This window comes from Pleurodeles waltl, chromosome 7 (assembly GCF_031143425.1).
Source record: "Pleurodeles waltl isolate 20211129_DDA chromosome 7, aPleWal1.hap1.20221129, whole genome shotgun sequence".
Taxonomy (NCBI): Eukaryota; Metazoa; Chordata; class Amphibia; order Caudata; family Salamandridae; genus Pleurodeles; species Pleurodeles waltl.
Genome location: NC_090446.1, coordinates 863,829,827 through 863,846,720, shown reverse-complemented (window position 1 = coordinate 863,846,720; position 16,894 = coordinate 863,829,827). Strand labels below are relative to the sequence as shown.

General features: G+C 47.4%; 1 protein-coding gene across 2 annotated transcripts in view; it reads right to left on the bottom strand.

Moving 5' to 3' along the window:
- Positions 1-16,894, bottom strand: part of TMCO6 (transmembrane and coiled-coil domains 6) — a 184,348-nt gene that overhangs the window by 1,141 nt on the left and 166,313 nt on the right. The gene's annotated exons all lie outside the window — the stretch shown is intronic.

The following is a 16,894-nucleotide window of genomic DNA, read 5'->3' as shown; positions in this document are numbered from 1 at the left end:
GATATTTGAAATATTTAAATACCAACATGAACAAAATACTTATGCTATTTCTGGTGCATCCACTTTAACTGCGGATTACTCATCTTTAAAATATCCACCTAGGTGCCAGACTGGTTCAGAACGGGAAACAGTCTTTACAAAGAAGGCTAAATCCTGCATGGCATTACCACACATCTTTACAATGAAAATGCCTTTACTACACATGCCATTAAAATTAATTTCGTTGTAAAGGCATGAATGTTAATGGCATATTCTTTGTAAAGGTTTTACAGGTAACTATTAAGTGTGTGTTGTGGTCATTGTAATGACCGTGGAGTAACTGCATGCATGGTTCCATCATACAACCGTTCTGAACGTTTTCACTGCAGCGCTAATGCATGTTGCCAGGTGGTGCCATGTGGCTCTGAGTGAGCCTCGTTCTGCTACGAAAGTGATAGCGAGGAGCTGCATATATGCACCACCCCTGCACATTGAAGTCAGTTTCTTGCTTGACTCTACCATGCCCTTGTAGGTACCAGTGCGCAGAGCTCTAGCTTGGGAAATTTTTAGATGGGAAAAAGAGACAACTCCTCAAAATGGCGAGGAATCTTCTAACTGCAGATTCCTCACATATATTTAGTAGATACAAAAGCAGTGCCTTCAAAGGTGGATGGTCTGTGGAGTGGGCTCCGATCAAAAAGTCCTGCAGTACCAAACTGTCTGTCAAGGCAGTAGTGCTTCATGAACATGTGCAGAAACACCCATGTTGTTGCCTGACATGTAAAGAACATGCCCTCTGTGTGCCAACACAGAGGTAGCAGCTTTGGTCCTTAGGGAGTGAGTTTTCAGTTTCAGAGACTACTTGGCAGTGTGGATCAGATCTTAAGGCAGATGACTGTCCACCTTGACAAAGTCCTTTTCTGTACTGCCTTACCTTTCTTTGCCTGCAAGAACTCCACAACATGCCGATTGTCTACCCAATGGTCTGTGGTGCGATTGGTGTCAACGCTTAAGGCTTTTTGGGGGTCCAGCCAATTAGGTTTCTCCTCCTCTTTTGAGGGGCGAGACAGGGCACCGCATTTTAGGAGGCTGATGGATTGTCCAACAGGAAAAGTAGTCACTCTTTTTGGGGAAAAAAAAAGGCTGACATGGTCCTCAACATCAGTTTTCTGGGAGAAATAGTGGTTTAGAGTGGCTGTACCAACAGAGCTTGGAGCTCACTTGCGTGACAAGCTTAAGTGACTGTAATGAGAGACAGTTTCAAAAGTCTGAAGACGCAACAAGCACCTGTGCACTGGCTCAAAGGGGTCAGGCATGAAAAATGCCAGGACTAAATTAGGACCCCAAGTGTGGCATCACACAGGGTTTAGGAGGGAACATGTGTGCCAAACCTTTACTTCGACCACAAAGACAAAAAGTTGCAGGACTGTCCTAAAAAAAATGGGAACGAGTCTGTAATTCTTTCTCTGATTACCGATATATAGCGTCAGGTCCCTTTGGGTGCAGGAGGTCACATCTCTCACATGAGCTGTGTCCCAATCCCAAACACCTCATGCGGGTCCATTACCGACATCGGTTTACAACATTCACTGCATGGTTTGAGCCCTGTAGTCTTGGGTGGGGACATAGTTCTCTCACAGAACTGAAATTCACTTTGAAAAATGTATTGTGAGAAAATTAATTGTTGGTTGGGGGCATGGTGGATGGTAAAACCCTGCTCAAGCAATGGCTGCAATCGTTTAACTGTGACCCACAAAAGATCAATAAATTAACTTGTGCTTGATTGTCTGGTCAGATGCTTGGCACAAAAGCAGTTGGGCTTAACGTAGAGGGAAAGTATTTATGCAGCACACAAACAGTAATAAAGTGAAAACACAACACAAAAAAAATCTATACCAATTTAGAAAAATATAGTAAAATGTGTAACACATTATTTGACAACAAAACAGATCTAATTTAAAGAACTGAATAGATATGCAATTTCAAAGATTTGAGGTAAGTATAGTGCCTAAAAGCACAAAGTGCCACTCACGGTTATGTGGTTGTGCGAGACTGAGTCAAAGTCAAAAGTTCAGGCCAAACAAGAGAGATCTAGAGCCAAAAATGTGGACCGGATTACTCCTGCTGAAAAGTTACCTTCTGAATTCCAGCACAAATACTTCTGGTCGCAGAGGAGGTGGGGGGGCGAGGAGCAGGCCGGGCATTGCAGACTGTTGTCGCTGTAGTGCAAAGATCCTGTTGGGCATCGCAGGCAGTCAATGGAGATTTCCATTGGTGGCCACAGCGGGCTGTCAGTTACCTAGCTGAAAGTGCAGATCTCGCATGGACAGTGCTTGCTGTAGCATGAAGGATTACTGGAGCTTCGCGTTGGCAATTGGGTGGGTAGCAAGATCTTGGCGCAAGTGGGTGGTGGCGAAGAGCCCAAAACTTCAGGATTGCCTTTTTCCTTTCAGGAGGATCTAAACTGATGCCACACTAAGGGTCCATGACCTGACGGGCATCTCTTTGAGATCAGGAACTTATTCCAGCAGGCCTCAGGCAGGTCCAGTTGCAGGAGGTCAGCTAGGCAATTGCAGAGAAGCCTCTGGAGCTTGTTGAATAGGTCAGTCAGCCTCCCCTTGGAGCCATTTCAGCCTGGGATCTGGGGTGCAGGCCCAGTCTTCCTTCTCAGCAACAGGTCCAGGAGTGTACTGAAGAGTGAGTCTGAGGGTCCCTTTTTTATGCTTGGTGCCCCCTTTGAAGTGGGAGAAGCTTCTGGAGTTTCCCCTCTAAAAAGGTATCTAGAATTTCCTGCCTCCCTGCCCTGGTTTCAGTCTGTCTGGTGCTACAATAGACTACTTTGAATCCCTTTAGGAGTGTGATTAGCCAGTGCCTTTGAAGTCCAAAGGTGGTAGGTAACTGCTCACTGCCCCCAACACCCCTGAATAAGTCAGGATGGCCTATCCTGCCAGCATCCAGACCTGCTATTATTACACTGACAGGAAGGACTACACAGAAGCCAACTACACGTAATCATAATGCAGGCACCAAACAGGACGAGAAAATGACAACTTTCTAAAAGTTACATTTTCAGATCTGAGACTTAAAATCTGAATTTACCATAAAAGAGGGTTTGAAATTACAATTCCTCAGACACCAAACATGAGAGTCCAATGTGCTCCCACACAAAAGTTATCACATATTAAATGTTATAAGGTAGCACCTTATCTCATGGGAAAACCAAAAAAGTAAATGTCCAACTTTTTAAATACAAAGGACCCTGCCCTATGTGCTGTTTATGGCCTACCCTAGAGGACACGTATATACCTTACAACAGAAGGTTTAGTCCTGAAAAAAAGGCTTATTTTGCCAGGTTGAAATGGCAGTTTAAAAGTGCTTACAGACTGCAATGGCAGACTGTGGCATGTTTAAAAAGGCTACTTAAGTCGGAGGCACCATCACATACCTGCAGCCTAGTATAGGGTTGGAGGGCAATAGTCTAAAAGTGAGAATTCTGCCTTTAGAAATACCCACCAGACTGTTCTACTACAAGAAACCTACCTACATTATACTGATAATACTGAAACCTAAAGGAGAAAGGATAAACTAGAAATTTCAGAGATGTTTTGCGAGTTCTGTGACAAGTATTCGCATGCAATAAGGTCACAGTGTGCCACTGAAAGTGGTAGATATCTAAAGAAAAGGTTGAATAGAAAATGATAAACTTCTTTACTAAATATTTTCAATGTATACCCCTGTTAAGAGTCCTTAATGAAATTAAGGCTTATTATCAATTCTAAATATATAATAATTTGTGGAGATTTTAATTTGGCTCGTGGCCAATTCTTAGATCAGAGGTCTCCAAACTTTTTAATGCCACGCCCCCCCAGTTGAAAAATAAAAGTCATTGGGCCCCCCTCAGAATTTTTCACAATTATTTTATAAACATGGCAATGTTTAAATATGTCTAAACCTATTTAAACATTGCAGTTAAGTACTGTTACCTTTTTAAAACTGCAATAACATGCTTCTGCTTAAAACAAAGGCCTGTTATCTGTATAATATTTATTTTGGCCAGAGTCTGGGGCCCCCCCTGGGATCACTTGAGGCCCCCCTAGGGGGGCCCGCCCCCCAGTTGGAAGACCTCTGCTAGATGTACAAAACTGAATACAGAAAGAAGCCTGGTCAGTTCTGTAAAATGCTCGTTATTCCTATAATTCAAGTGACCATAATACCTACTTGATTTCTCTTGGATAAATTCATTTTTTCAAACATTCAAATAACAAATGAGCAATATAGTTTTCTCAGGCCACGCTCATCCAAAGTTCAACCTTTACCACACAATCCAGCCTATGAAACTTTACTTGACAATAAATTCATACATATTCAATAGGAAGGGGTTTGAGAAAAATATAAGGAAGGAAATTACTTAAGTTGCCAATACAACAATGTAATCATGTGCACCTCTGCAATTGGTGAATGTCCCAACTGTTATGTTTGAGGTCTGTTTCTCTTTGAAAAACACACAAAGCAAGAAAGGATGTAAGGATGCAAGCATAAGGATGTTAAAAAAAAGTTAGCACAGGGAAAAAAATAGAAACAGTGAGAGAAGAAATAAATAAGATTTACACAAACATCTAAATTTGCCCTGCTAACAGAAACAAAAAACATTGAGATGGGATTAACAAAGTGGAAAGTTGTTAGCTTCCGAATAAAAACAGAACTACTCACTCCATAATTGATGACAAAGTTTATTTTGTGTAAAAGGAATTCAGAATCCCTTTAATTGCAAAGGAAGATGGGAAAGGAAATTAAAATAATCACATTGTACCTTCTGTTTACAAATCCATCTAGCAGTCTGTTTAATGGCATGTGTGTAATACATGTGCTCTACATACTCCTGCCATCTAGTGTTGGGTCCGGAGTTGTACAAGTTGTTTTTCTTTGAAGAAGTCTTTCGAGTCACAGGGTCGAGTGACTCCTCCTCACAGTGATAATGCGCATGGGCACTGAGTCCATTGTTGGATTGTTTTCTCTCCGCCGTCTGGTTTGGTTGTGTGTGCTTTCGCCCTGTTTTGTGTCTATTTCGGTTCGACCTTTTTTTTCTAGCCCCTTCGTCGGTATTATTACCATTCGTGTTTCTTACATCTGTGCTTTGTAGAAAAATCCTACTGGTTCGACTCTGTTCGAGCGAAGCCCCTTTGGGGTCCAACTTAGATCTTGTTAGACATAGGGTCTCTAGTTGGCAGTCGGTTTGCATCCTGTCTAAGCAGGGACCCTCACTCTAGTCAGGATTTCGCACATAACACACAGTAATACAGTGAAAACACTACAAAAGGACACCACACCAGTTATAGAAAAATAGCCAATATTTATCTGTGTAAAACAAGACCAGAACGAGAAAAATCCAACATACAGTAATAAAGATATGAATTCTGCAAGAATTAACTTAAAAATACAGTTCCTTGAAGTTGATAGCTCCACCTGGGGCTATCATGGCGCTGTGATCAACAAAGCCAACAGTTCAGGCTGGCTGTGGTGTAGCGGGCCAGCTTCGGTGTCGAGAAGACCTGCAAACAGTACCTTAGAAATGCAGGGCGTCGTGATCCTTGAGATGAGACCCAGAGAGCTGCGGCGCTGGAGTTGGTTCTGGAGTTCGGTGCGTGGGTTGCTGGGCCCTTGAAGTCACACGCGTTGTAGACTGAGCTCCAGGCTGATGAAGTCAGGAGCACTGGTGTGGAAGGCGTCGAAGCTGTAGTGAGAAGCAGGACTATGTGACGTGTGATGTACACAGGTCACGTTGCAGGCAGCGGCTCGGTGACAGCATCCAGAGGTGTTGGTGAGACCAGGGCTGCGGTGTGAAGCAGGGTGGTGCGACGTATGGTGTCACCAGGTCACTGTGCAGGCAGCGGCATCGTTGTTGCTGAAGCGATGTCATTGGTAGTCCCAAGTCCACGGGGCGGGCTCCGTGCGGCATCCACGGGTTAGGGTGCAGATAGGGATGTCTGTTGACGACACTGGAGTCAATAGTGCTGGCGTCAGTGGGCCGGCAGTGTAACTCTGTGCTGCATCAGCAGGTCACGGTACAGGCCAGCAGCGTCGCAGTGGTTTTTCCTCCTTAACAGCACAAAACAGGCAGTTCCCAGTGCTGTAGGCAGATGGAACTGAAGTCTTTGGTGTCCTTGAGACTTCCTACAGGAGACAAGCTCTACTCCAAGCCCTTAGAGAACTTTCTCAAGCACGATACACGGCGATGTTTACCCATTGCTCTCTTTTAAGGCAGAAACAGTAACTGCAGGCCAACCCAGAAAAGCCAAAAAGCAAAGGGGTAGTACTCCTCCTCCAGGTCTTCTCCTTGGCTGATGTTCCTCTTGTTCCAGAAAGATTCTCAAAGTGAGGGGTTTTGAGTCCACTATGCATACCCCTTTCTGCCTTTGAAGTTGGAAAACTTCAAAGAAAAGTCTGTTGTTAACAAGATTCTGCCTGGCCCAGGCCTGACCCCAGACACACAACAGGGGCTCAGAGACTGCATTGTGTGAGGGCAGGCACAGCCCTTTCAGGTGTAAGTGACCACTCCTCCCTCCACTCTAGCCCAGATGGCCCATCAGGATATGCAGGCTACACCCCAGCTCCCTTTGTCTCACTGTCTAGTAGAGATTCACAAACTGCCCAACTGCCAGTCTGACCCAGAAGTGGAATACTCAAGCAGGCAGAGGCACAGAATGGTTAAACAAGAAAATGCTCACTTTCTAAAAGTAGCATTTTCAAACTGACAATCTAAAAAACAACTTTACCAGTATATGCATATATAAATTGTGAGTTCAGAGACCCCAAACTCCAAATTTCTATCTGTTCTCGAAGTGAAACTGCACTTTAAGGATATTTAAAGGCAGCCCCCATGTTAACCTATGGGAGAGATAGGCCTTGCACCGAATTTGAGGGTATTTCACTGTTAGGACATGTAAAAGGCATCAGTACATGTCCCACCTTTAACATACAGTGCACCCTGCCCGTGGGGCTATCTAGGGCCTACCTTAGGGGTGCCTTACATGTAGTAAAAGGGAAGGTTTGGGTCTGGCTAGTGGGTATACTTGCCAGGTTGAACTGGTAGTTTAAAACTGCACACACAGATACAGCAGTGGCAGGTCTGAGACATGTTCACAGGGCTATTCATGTGGGTGGCACAATCAGTGCTGCAGGCCCACTAGTAGCATTTGATTTACAGGCCCTGGGCACCTATGGTACACTTTACTAGGGACCTACTAGTAAATCAAATATGCCAATCATGGATAAACCAATCACCAATACAATTTACATTGTTATTGGACCTGGCCCTTTATACGGGGTCATCCCCAAACTTTTTGCCTTCCTCCTCCTATTTTTTCTGACCCTTTTTGTTGACATTAGGAGTCTGGGCACTTTACCACTGCTAAAGTACAAGCGTCTCCCTTCTAAACTTGGTATGATTGGCTTACACCTAATTGGCAAATTTAATTTACCTGTAAGCCCTTGTACAGTGGTATCCCTATTCCCAGGGCCTGTAAAATAAATGCTACTAGTGGGCCTGCAGAGCAGCTTGCGCCACCCACAAAAGTAGCCTTTCAAACCTGTCTCAGTCCTGCCACTGCACGGCCCGAGGGCACATTATCTGCCACAGGGACCTGGCATCTAAATTTACGTGCCAGGCCTAGAACTCCCCTTTTACTACATGTGAGTCACCGCTAAGGCAGGCCCTAGCTAGCCCCATGGGCAGGGTACCGTGTATGTAAAAGGTAGGGCATATGTCTTTATGTACTGCATGTCATGGTTGCGAAAAACAGCCTATCTAGTTTGTCACTACAGTGAGCACTGCTCCTCATAGGATTGTATTGGAAATGCCCTAACCTATGTCTAACTGGTACTGTAGGATCTATGAGGGGTAGGGTAGGCATGTTTGGTAGTGAGAAATACTGCTTATTGGTGCAGGTGGATTTTTTTTATTACCATTATAGAAATGCCACTTTCAGAAAGTAGGCATTTCTCTGTGTTTATGACTCTGGTGTTATGCAGCTTGACTGCAATCCACCTCTGGGGCAGAGACAGAGCTGGGCTATGTGCATACTTCTCAGACAGCCTGTACACAAGGAGTGTGGAGGTGTCACAAGAGTGCATCTGCATACTGAATGATTTTCCTGTGCTGGGAGAGGTGGAGGCTGGGCACACCTGCATCTGTAAAGGCTGTGCCCTGGCATAACACAAAGGGCTTGTTTACCCCCTACTGATGCCTGGAGCCAGTGCTGGAGGAGAAAGGAAATATTTCTGGAACCAGTTAGTGCTGGTTGGAACCCCTTCTCCCCTTGTTGTGGAAGCTGCACAAAATTAATATAAGTACAGGGGGTTGCCCCCCCCCACATTGGGAGAGCACTTTTGGGTTTGCGACTGAAACTCTGCTAGAGGGACTGCCTTACTGCACAAAGGACTCATCTGGACTGCTTTTCTTTGGTTTCTGGGTGGCCTAGGGGACTCATCTGAATTGCTTTTCTGTATGTTGCTCTGCTGCCAGCCTTTCCCCTGACCCCAGACTACCAAGGTTCTGTGAGGCAGCTACAGGGAACCAGGCTGGCCTGTCTGCCCCGCCCCGTGTCCCCTCTGGTGCCTCCCGTCAGGCTGGCGGGGCCGAACTCGGAAGAGGCAGTGTTGGTGATTAGCAGCCAGGGATTACCTCTGCGGGTGGCTCTCTGGGCGTCGGGCATATGCGGGGAGACCACAAGAGATTTCCCAGCCAGCAGAGCAGGTGTGTGCGCCAACTGCTTATCCCCGCATACCTTGCACTGACCGAGGCTTGATGGGTGGGAGGGAATCCTTAACGGAGGCCCTGTCCCTGCTGAGCCTCGCCTACAACACATTCAGGGTTCAGAGTGTGCCCCCTGTCACTGCCTTCTTTGTGGAAGAGGAGCATGGGTTGTATACTAAAGAGGTGATTGGTGACCCTGGCCATAACTTCCTTTCCCTATGACATTTCTACCCCCCCCCCCCTCCACCCATTGTGTAGGTTGCACACTCCATGATCCGATCCCTACATTACTTTGTGCTTGCCAGGTTGGGAGTAGCCTGTAAAGCTTGAGGGTCTGTCTGAGCTGCATAGGGGGTAATGTTTATAGGCTCTGTGCCAGATGGGAATGTTCCATTTCTTTGTGCACCCCTGATTATGTCTTGGTCTATCTAATAATGTGTTTATCCCGGGAGGAGCTGGGACTGTGGGGTATCGGGGTGGGGAAGATCACGCACATTGTTTCCCTATATGCAGATGATGCATTGGTGTATCTTCGGGAACCCAGTGTCTCTGTGCCTTTGTTGCAGCTGCTGGGTGCCTTCGGAGTTGTCTCTGGTCTTAAGGTGAATAGGAAGAAGTCACTCCTGTTTCCCTTGGTGTTACTTTACGGTGTCCCTCAGGATGATTTGTCGAGGGTAGGACTCAGATGGGAGATTGAGAGTTTCCGGTATCTCGGCATATGGGTCACCCACACTGTGGCGGCGCATGAAAAACATAACATAGAATGAGTAGTTACGGGCCTGGAGCGTTCGGTCTCGTTTTGGAACAGATTACCTCTTTCTGTAATGAAGAGGGCAGCTGTAGCAAAGATGGTGTTCCTGCGCGGTGTCTTTACTTGGTTCAGAACTCCCTGTTTCCGATGTCCGCTCTGCTCTTCCGCCAACTGGTTAGCTTGCTGATCTCACTGGTGTGGGCCAGATGATGTAGTAGGGTGTCATTGCCTGTGCTACAAAGGGGGTTGCCTGTGCTCGAGGGGGTTGGGCTGGCGATACCCAATATGAGACATTATTATTACGCGGCACACCTACAACAGGCTGCAAAGTGGATGACTGAGTCAGACAACTGGTAGAAGAGACTTTGCAGGAATGCTGGGTGGACGGATGTTGGTGCATCTATTGATGTCGGGTGGTCGATCTGAATCAATCGTCCCCTATTTGGTCAAGACCACTGCCTTGATCTGGGAGCAGACCGTTAAGACTGTGCTATGACGGGCCCCATTTGACAGAGTTGAGGATATGGGACTTCGCACCCTTTAGGGACATGGAAACTCTGATGTCGATGGAGGGTGGGAGGCTGCAAAGTGGTAGGAGATTTGGCGGTGTTTTCCGATGGCCCCGCCCGTGCTGAATGGACTGAATAATTGGGGCGATTTGATCACCTGGTTTTACAAATGCCTTCGGGATGATCAGCTGGATGCGATAAGTGTGGTGTGGAGGGCGTGGGAGCATGAATTGGAGGACCACATAGAAGAAGCTGACTGGAAACTGGCGTTGTCATTGGTGCGCACGGTGTCACGCAACAATAGGTTTAAGCTGTTACACTTCAACTTCGTTCACAGGACATACCTCACACCTAGCCGACTAAACAAGATCGACCAGGGACGAAGGGTGGAGTGTTCCAGGTGTGGCGCTTTTGGTGCTTCCTTCCTGCATTTGGCTTGGTAGGTTGGTGCATAACTTCTGGCAGGAAGTAGTAGGGAGAGTTGAGGAGGTTACAGGATTGGGGTTGGAAGCAACGCCAAAGACGAGCCTTTTGGGAGTAGTGTGGAGACCACAGGGCCGGAGTATCCCATATAAGCTAGCACAGCTGGTGTTGGCCAGGCGCCGGGTAGCTATTGGCTGGATGAGTGCCCGGAGTCCTTCAATCCCCTGTTGGATTCGAGATTTAATGGAATGGAGTGCGGCTGAGGAACAGTATATGTGCCTGAAACGCAGGGATGAGGGGGCTTTAACAGATGTGGTGGCTTGGGGTGCACTATTGGAACGGTTCACTGGAGTGGAGGACTTAAGTTCTGCAGGAAGCATGGAGGATGAGGGGTGTGAGAGCACGCCTGGAACCAATTTGGCAGGTGACGGCCAACTATGGTGAGGTCATGTTTCTGTTTTATACAATATGTGTAATAACTGGTCTCATGAGGATCCTAAGTGGGGGAGGGGGTGTCTGGGGGAAATTCTGCCGCAGTAGTTGCTATCGTCCCTTGGCTTGGATTCATGTTAGTGAGGCCCTCTGGTACTGTGATATAATGATACTGCCATGTCTCGCAATAACCAGTACTGCACTGTATTTTTCTTGTTGATCATGTTTTTCAAACTCACTAAAAACAGAGTTATAAAAAATAATGTGTGTATCCTGCCCAGGGCATTGTGGGTGTCTGACCTAGGCCATATAGAAAGGTTTCGTTTTTTGTGCGTTCATGAGGATGCCCTGGCCTTCTTAATAATGTGTTTATTCTGACACATGCCTTTTCTGGTGATGACATCCTGACTACTGCTTGTGTTGCAGAATACCAGTAATCTATGTTTACCTGACTACTGCTTATTGTCGCAGAGTATTAGTAACTTGTGTGCTGTTCTGACAACTGCTTGTGTAGCACGGTATTACTGATACCTGTTGTGTTTGGTCTACAGATGTTTTTATACAATACAGTTTATTTTTATCTAACTTGTTGTGTTCCCTTTGTGGTGCATTTATTGTGCCACGTTTTGGGTGTGTTGTGCAAACTCTTTACACATTGCCTCTGGGATAAGCCTGACTGCTTGTGCCAAGCTACCAAGGGGGTAAGCAGGGATTATCTTGGGTGTGTAGCTCCCTCACCCTTACTAGAGTGGTTGGTTCTGTCTGGCTTAGGTGTATACTCTAGCCAACCAGAAACCCCATTTCTAACAGTCTCCCAGAGCCAACAATGACACTTCTGGCATATTCAGTGAGGAGCACGCCCAGAAGCAACTGTCGAAGAACAAGAGGTCTTGTCTATCGAGGAAAGCTCTGGCTCAGACCTTGAGGTTAATCTCGAAATGCAAGAAATTCCATTGGTTCAACCTGCGAGTACTGCACCCCCTGCCCTCCAACCCAAGCCGATGGTTGGAGAAACCTTCAGCTGCCCTCGCCTTAGAACCTGAGGTCCCGGGTCCACCACTGTTGTCTGGCCATGGTCAGCACTGGAACACCACGTCAGACACCTGTAGGAAGCTGGCTCTTTATATTGTGGACCAAAGGAAAAAGGCATACTGTGCGAAGAGTCCAGGCAAACCCCAAAGGTATCACAGAGGCCCAAATGACACTCCAAATGCTCTCTTTTATTGTAGTGTGGACGAGCAGTTAGGAATATCAGAGGGTAGTGCTAAGCATGTGAGGCACACACATAGGACGTAAGTGAGACACACACTCAATGAGGAAATCCGACACCAATTTATAAAAATAACACATACTTTTATATAAATTTAGATACCAGGATCACCTGAATCAGGTGAGTACTTTTCAATCGTCTGGACTTAAGGTGAGTAGAGGGCAGTGTCCTAGGCCACACCAACAGGTCACCTCGGGCGGCACTGGGGCAGCCGGGTGTAGTGCTGCAGTTCAGGGTCGGGTGCCCTGTGTAAGTCTATGGGGATTGGTCCATTGACAAAGATGCTGCAGGTGTGGCCTGAGAGTTCAGTCTGGGTAAACCACCAAGGGGGTTCAAGTCTTGCTATGGTGGAGGATATTGGGACACCTGTGGTCCAGTTCTCCTTGCTCTGGAGCGGCTGGGTGTAGAGGTGGTTTGGACCATCTGGTTTCTGTCACTGGTGGCAGCTGCAGTGGAGGGGGCCTACAAAAACAAGCTGCAGGCGTAGACTGGGGGAGCAGTCTGACCGAACCAATAAGTGGGCCTAGGTTTCACGAACCTGGGGTGTGTAGGGACACCAGTGGTCCTCTTCTACTCGGTCTGGGGTGTTCGGGTGCAGAGGTGCAGTGGACCATCGGGTCTCAGTCACTGGAAGCGGTGAAGTGGGAAGGCAGGGATGAAGGGGGGTGGGTATCTGCAACAAGAGGCTGCAGATGCTGTCAGGAAGTCCACAGTGGGTGAACTCAAGGTGGGCTTCGTCTCAGGAGGGCCTGGGATCCACACTGTCACAGTTGGCCCACTTCAGCTCGGGCTATGCGGCTCCGATGTCGTTGTGATGTCCCGCAATGGATTTTGCCGGTCCTGGGTTCTCACAGTTCTTCTTTTGTTGCCTGCAGATGCAGGAAGCAGCTCCTCTGATCTAAGGGAGTTCTTCTTGGTGATTTGCGAAGCACTGGCAGCTCTCATGGGTTCTTTGAGGCTGCAGGACAGGTCAGTTGCTCCTCAAAGGTTGCGCGCAGCAGGCAGGCTGGCAGGGTAGGCTCCAAGTCCATCGTGCTCTACGATTCCAGGGTCAGCAGGCTTCTTGGCTGCTCCTTTTGTGACCAGCAAAGATCCATTTTCCTGGTATCAGAGGGGTCCCCTAAATACTCAATTTAGGGTGCATTAAGAGGAGTGAAGCGTAGTAGCCAAAGGGCTACTTACCCCTGGGGTCACTACACCCCATAGATGACCATTTCCTTAGGTTAGTGGGCGTCACTCTGTCCAAGAGTTTTTAATTCCACCTAACACAAGATGGCAGACTTCCTAAGGCTGTATTCACTTCAGGCTGGTCACCCTAAGGGTGTGTCCAGCCTGTAATTGCAACACACTTTCAGCATAGCTAATTTTCCCGCCTGTCCAGGTGCCAAATGGGCCCTGGGGCAACGGGGTCAGCATATACCAAATGCGGTGGGCTCTTTTGACGCTTCCTGTCTTGGAATTCAGAGTTGCAGGTCATCCTGTTGGTAGGGGTGTGTAACACCCCTTCCGTAGCAGGCTTTGTTTCTGACCTCTAGAGAGCAAAAGCTGTCACCTTTGGGGGTCAGAAATTCTTCTTTTGGTGGCAAGCTGGCTATAACTAGTCAGTTAGCCCACCGGCAGTTGGTAGGCTTTCAGGTAGCACCTCTGAGTGTGCCCTCTGGGTGCATATAATAATAAATCCATCACTGGAATCAGTGAGGGTTTGTCAGTATGAGATGTTTGATACCAAACATCCCTATTTTCAATGAAGCCATCATGTAGCTGGGGAACTCATATTGACCAGTGTTCAGAACATGTATTTAGAATGGCTTCACTTAGTATGTCTAGGAATTGACAAAGACATAGTAGGGGCACATCTGCTCCTGCATATATGCCTTCACCTGTAATATAATGCACCCTGCCTTTAGGGCTGTCAGGCCTGCTGTAGGGGTGACTTACAGGTATTAAGAGGCAGTGTTAGGAGACATGGCACTCAAGATTGTGCCATGTAGTGTTTTCACTTTTGTGAGCACCTTGTCACTCAGCCTGCAGTCTGCATGAGTTTGGTGCTGGGTCCCTTAGAATAACACAAGTTATGATGTAGTGCTTAGGGACCCTCCTTAGTACATAGGCACCAGAGGTACGATTCACTAGGGACTTACAGAGGTGCTAAAGGACCTGGTAACTATCTCCATTTGAAGACCCCTTAGACATGTCACCTCAGGGGCACCACGCTCAAGACACTGGTGGATATCGGGGCCGAAAGGAGACGATCCATGGGACACTTATGATACACATCCTCATGTAGTTACAGATCCTGATTTTTACTCCACTCACCCTACCCCCCCTTAGGACGCAGCAGCCTTTCACAATGTGGAGTTACACAGGGAGCCATTAGAGGATGACTTCCTTTGATTCTTTGTCCACTACACACAGGGCCACACAATATCTACCCATGTTAAAGGGCATGCTTCGGCATTCCAATGATACTGTTAAAGACCCAATTAGGGCTAGGGTCGTAACATCGAGAGTGGACAAAAAGTAGAAGCCTGCACCATCTGACCCTATCTCCATCAGAGGACAGCTACTACCAGACACTCTAATTGCCACCACAGCATGCAAAAGAGCCAACTCCCAAGCCACTGGAGACCCACTGTCTCCAGCTAAGGAGAGCAAAAGAATAGAGGCAGGGGGCAAAAGTGTTGCAGCTCAGGCTGCTAACCACTGGCATATTGCCAATTCCCAAGCTCTCCTGGCACGCTATGATTTTGCCGACTGGGACGAGATGGAAGAATTACTTCAGTATCTCCCAGAGAAGAATAGAACACACAGTCAGCAGTTGGTTGCGGAGAGACAAACCATCTCAAACACCTCTATACGGTGTGCGCTAGATACTATAGCATGTGGAATAAACTCCAGTAGTTTAAGGTGTCACCCCTGGCTTCTGGATTTAAACCTGAAGTTCAACAGGCTGTCTTGAACATGCCATTTGACAGGGAGCGTTTGCTCGGTCCCCAAGTAGATTCTATTTTAGAAGCTATAAAGAAAGACACAGAGACCTCTAAGGCTGTGGGAGCGCTGCAAACACCTGCTCCCTGGGTGACTTTTTGTTGCCCAGCCTACCATGGGGCTTAAAAACCAACCTCTTCAGAGGCATCCACCTCTGAGCAAAACATTCTCAATGGTCCTATGCCAAAAGCTACTATTGGCTCTTTCAGAGGCAATAACACCAAGGGTAGAGGTAAAGGTGTCTCCCCATGCAGAGCCACACCCTCCTCCAAGCAGTGACTACCCTATCTTACCCCACAATCACATAACACCTTTCAGGGGCAGACTGCAATATTTCCCTCCAACCTGGCATTCCATCACCACAGACAAGTGGGTATTTGCCATTATCCAACATGGCTATTGTCTGGAGCTCATTGCCACACTGCCAAATATTCCCTTAATGCTCCCAAACTAATGCAGGAACTTCAACCATTGGTCAAACAGGAAGTTCAATCTCTTCTCCTCAAAGGAGCTATAGAACCACTGCAGGAAGTTGCCTCTGTATATACTATCTCAAAGTAGTAGATAGTGTGCACAGACTCCAAGGGTTCCCCTTAGAGGTAAGATAGTGGCAAAAATTGATAATTCTAATGCTCTATTTTGTGGTAGTGTGGTCGATCAGTAGGCTTATCAGAGGGTAGTGTTAAGTATTTGTTGTACACACACAGGCAATAAATGAGGAACACACACTCAAAGACTTACTCCAGGCCAATAGGTTTTTATATAGAAAAATATCTTTTAGTTTATTTTAAGAACCACAGGTTCAAGATTTGAAGTAAACACATAAAATGCAAGGTACTTCATACGGGTAAGTTAGGAACTTTGAATAAAAGCAATATCATATACAGTCTTTGTTAAAATGGCAATAAGCTATTTTAAAAGTGAACACTGCAAAAATCAACAGTTCCTGGGGGAGGTAAGTAAAGGTTAGATGGTGAGGTAAATAAGACACTTCCAGTCTCAGTTCCTGGGCATAGGCAGCCCAACGTTGGGGGTTCAAGGCAACCCCAAAGTTACCACACCAGCAGCAGTTCAGGGACGGTCAGGTGCAGAGGTCAAAGAGGTGCCCAAAACACATAGGTGCCTATGGAGAACAGGGGTGCTCTGGTTCCAGTCTGCCAGCAGGTAAGTACCCGCGTCCTCGGGGGGCAGACCAGGGGGGTTTAGAGCATTGGGGGGCACTAGTAGGCACACAAAACACACCCTCAGCGGCACAGGGGCGGCTGGGTGCAGTGTGCAAAGCAGGCGTTGGGCTTCAGATAGGAAACAATGGAGGGACCCGGGGGTCACTCTACGGGGGGGGGGGTGGCTTCTCAGGACAGCCACCACCTGGGCTAGGCAGAGGGTCGCCTGGGGGTTACTCCTGCACTGAGGTTCTGTTCCTTCAGGTCCTGGGGGCTGCGGGTGCAGTGCTGGTTCCAGGCGTCGGGTCCCTTGTTACAGGCAGTCGCGGTCAGGGGGAGCATCTGGATTCTCTCTGCAGGTGTCGCTGCGGGGGATCGTCTCAGGCTACTCATGGGCTCGCAGTCGTAGGGGAATCCTCCCTGTGCTGTTTGCTCTCTGGATCTCGAGTCGGGAACGTCAGGTGCAGAGTGGGAGGTCTCACGCTTCCAGTGGGAAATGTGAAGTCTTTAAAAGTTGCTTCTTTGTTGCAAAGAAGTTGCTGTTGTTGAGCAGAGCCGCTGCTCACGGGAGTTTCTTGGTCCTTTAGTCCAGGGCAGTCCTCTGAGGCTTCAGAGGTCGCTGGTCCC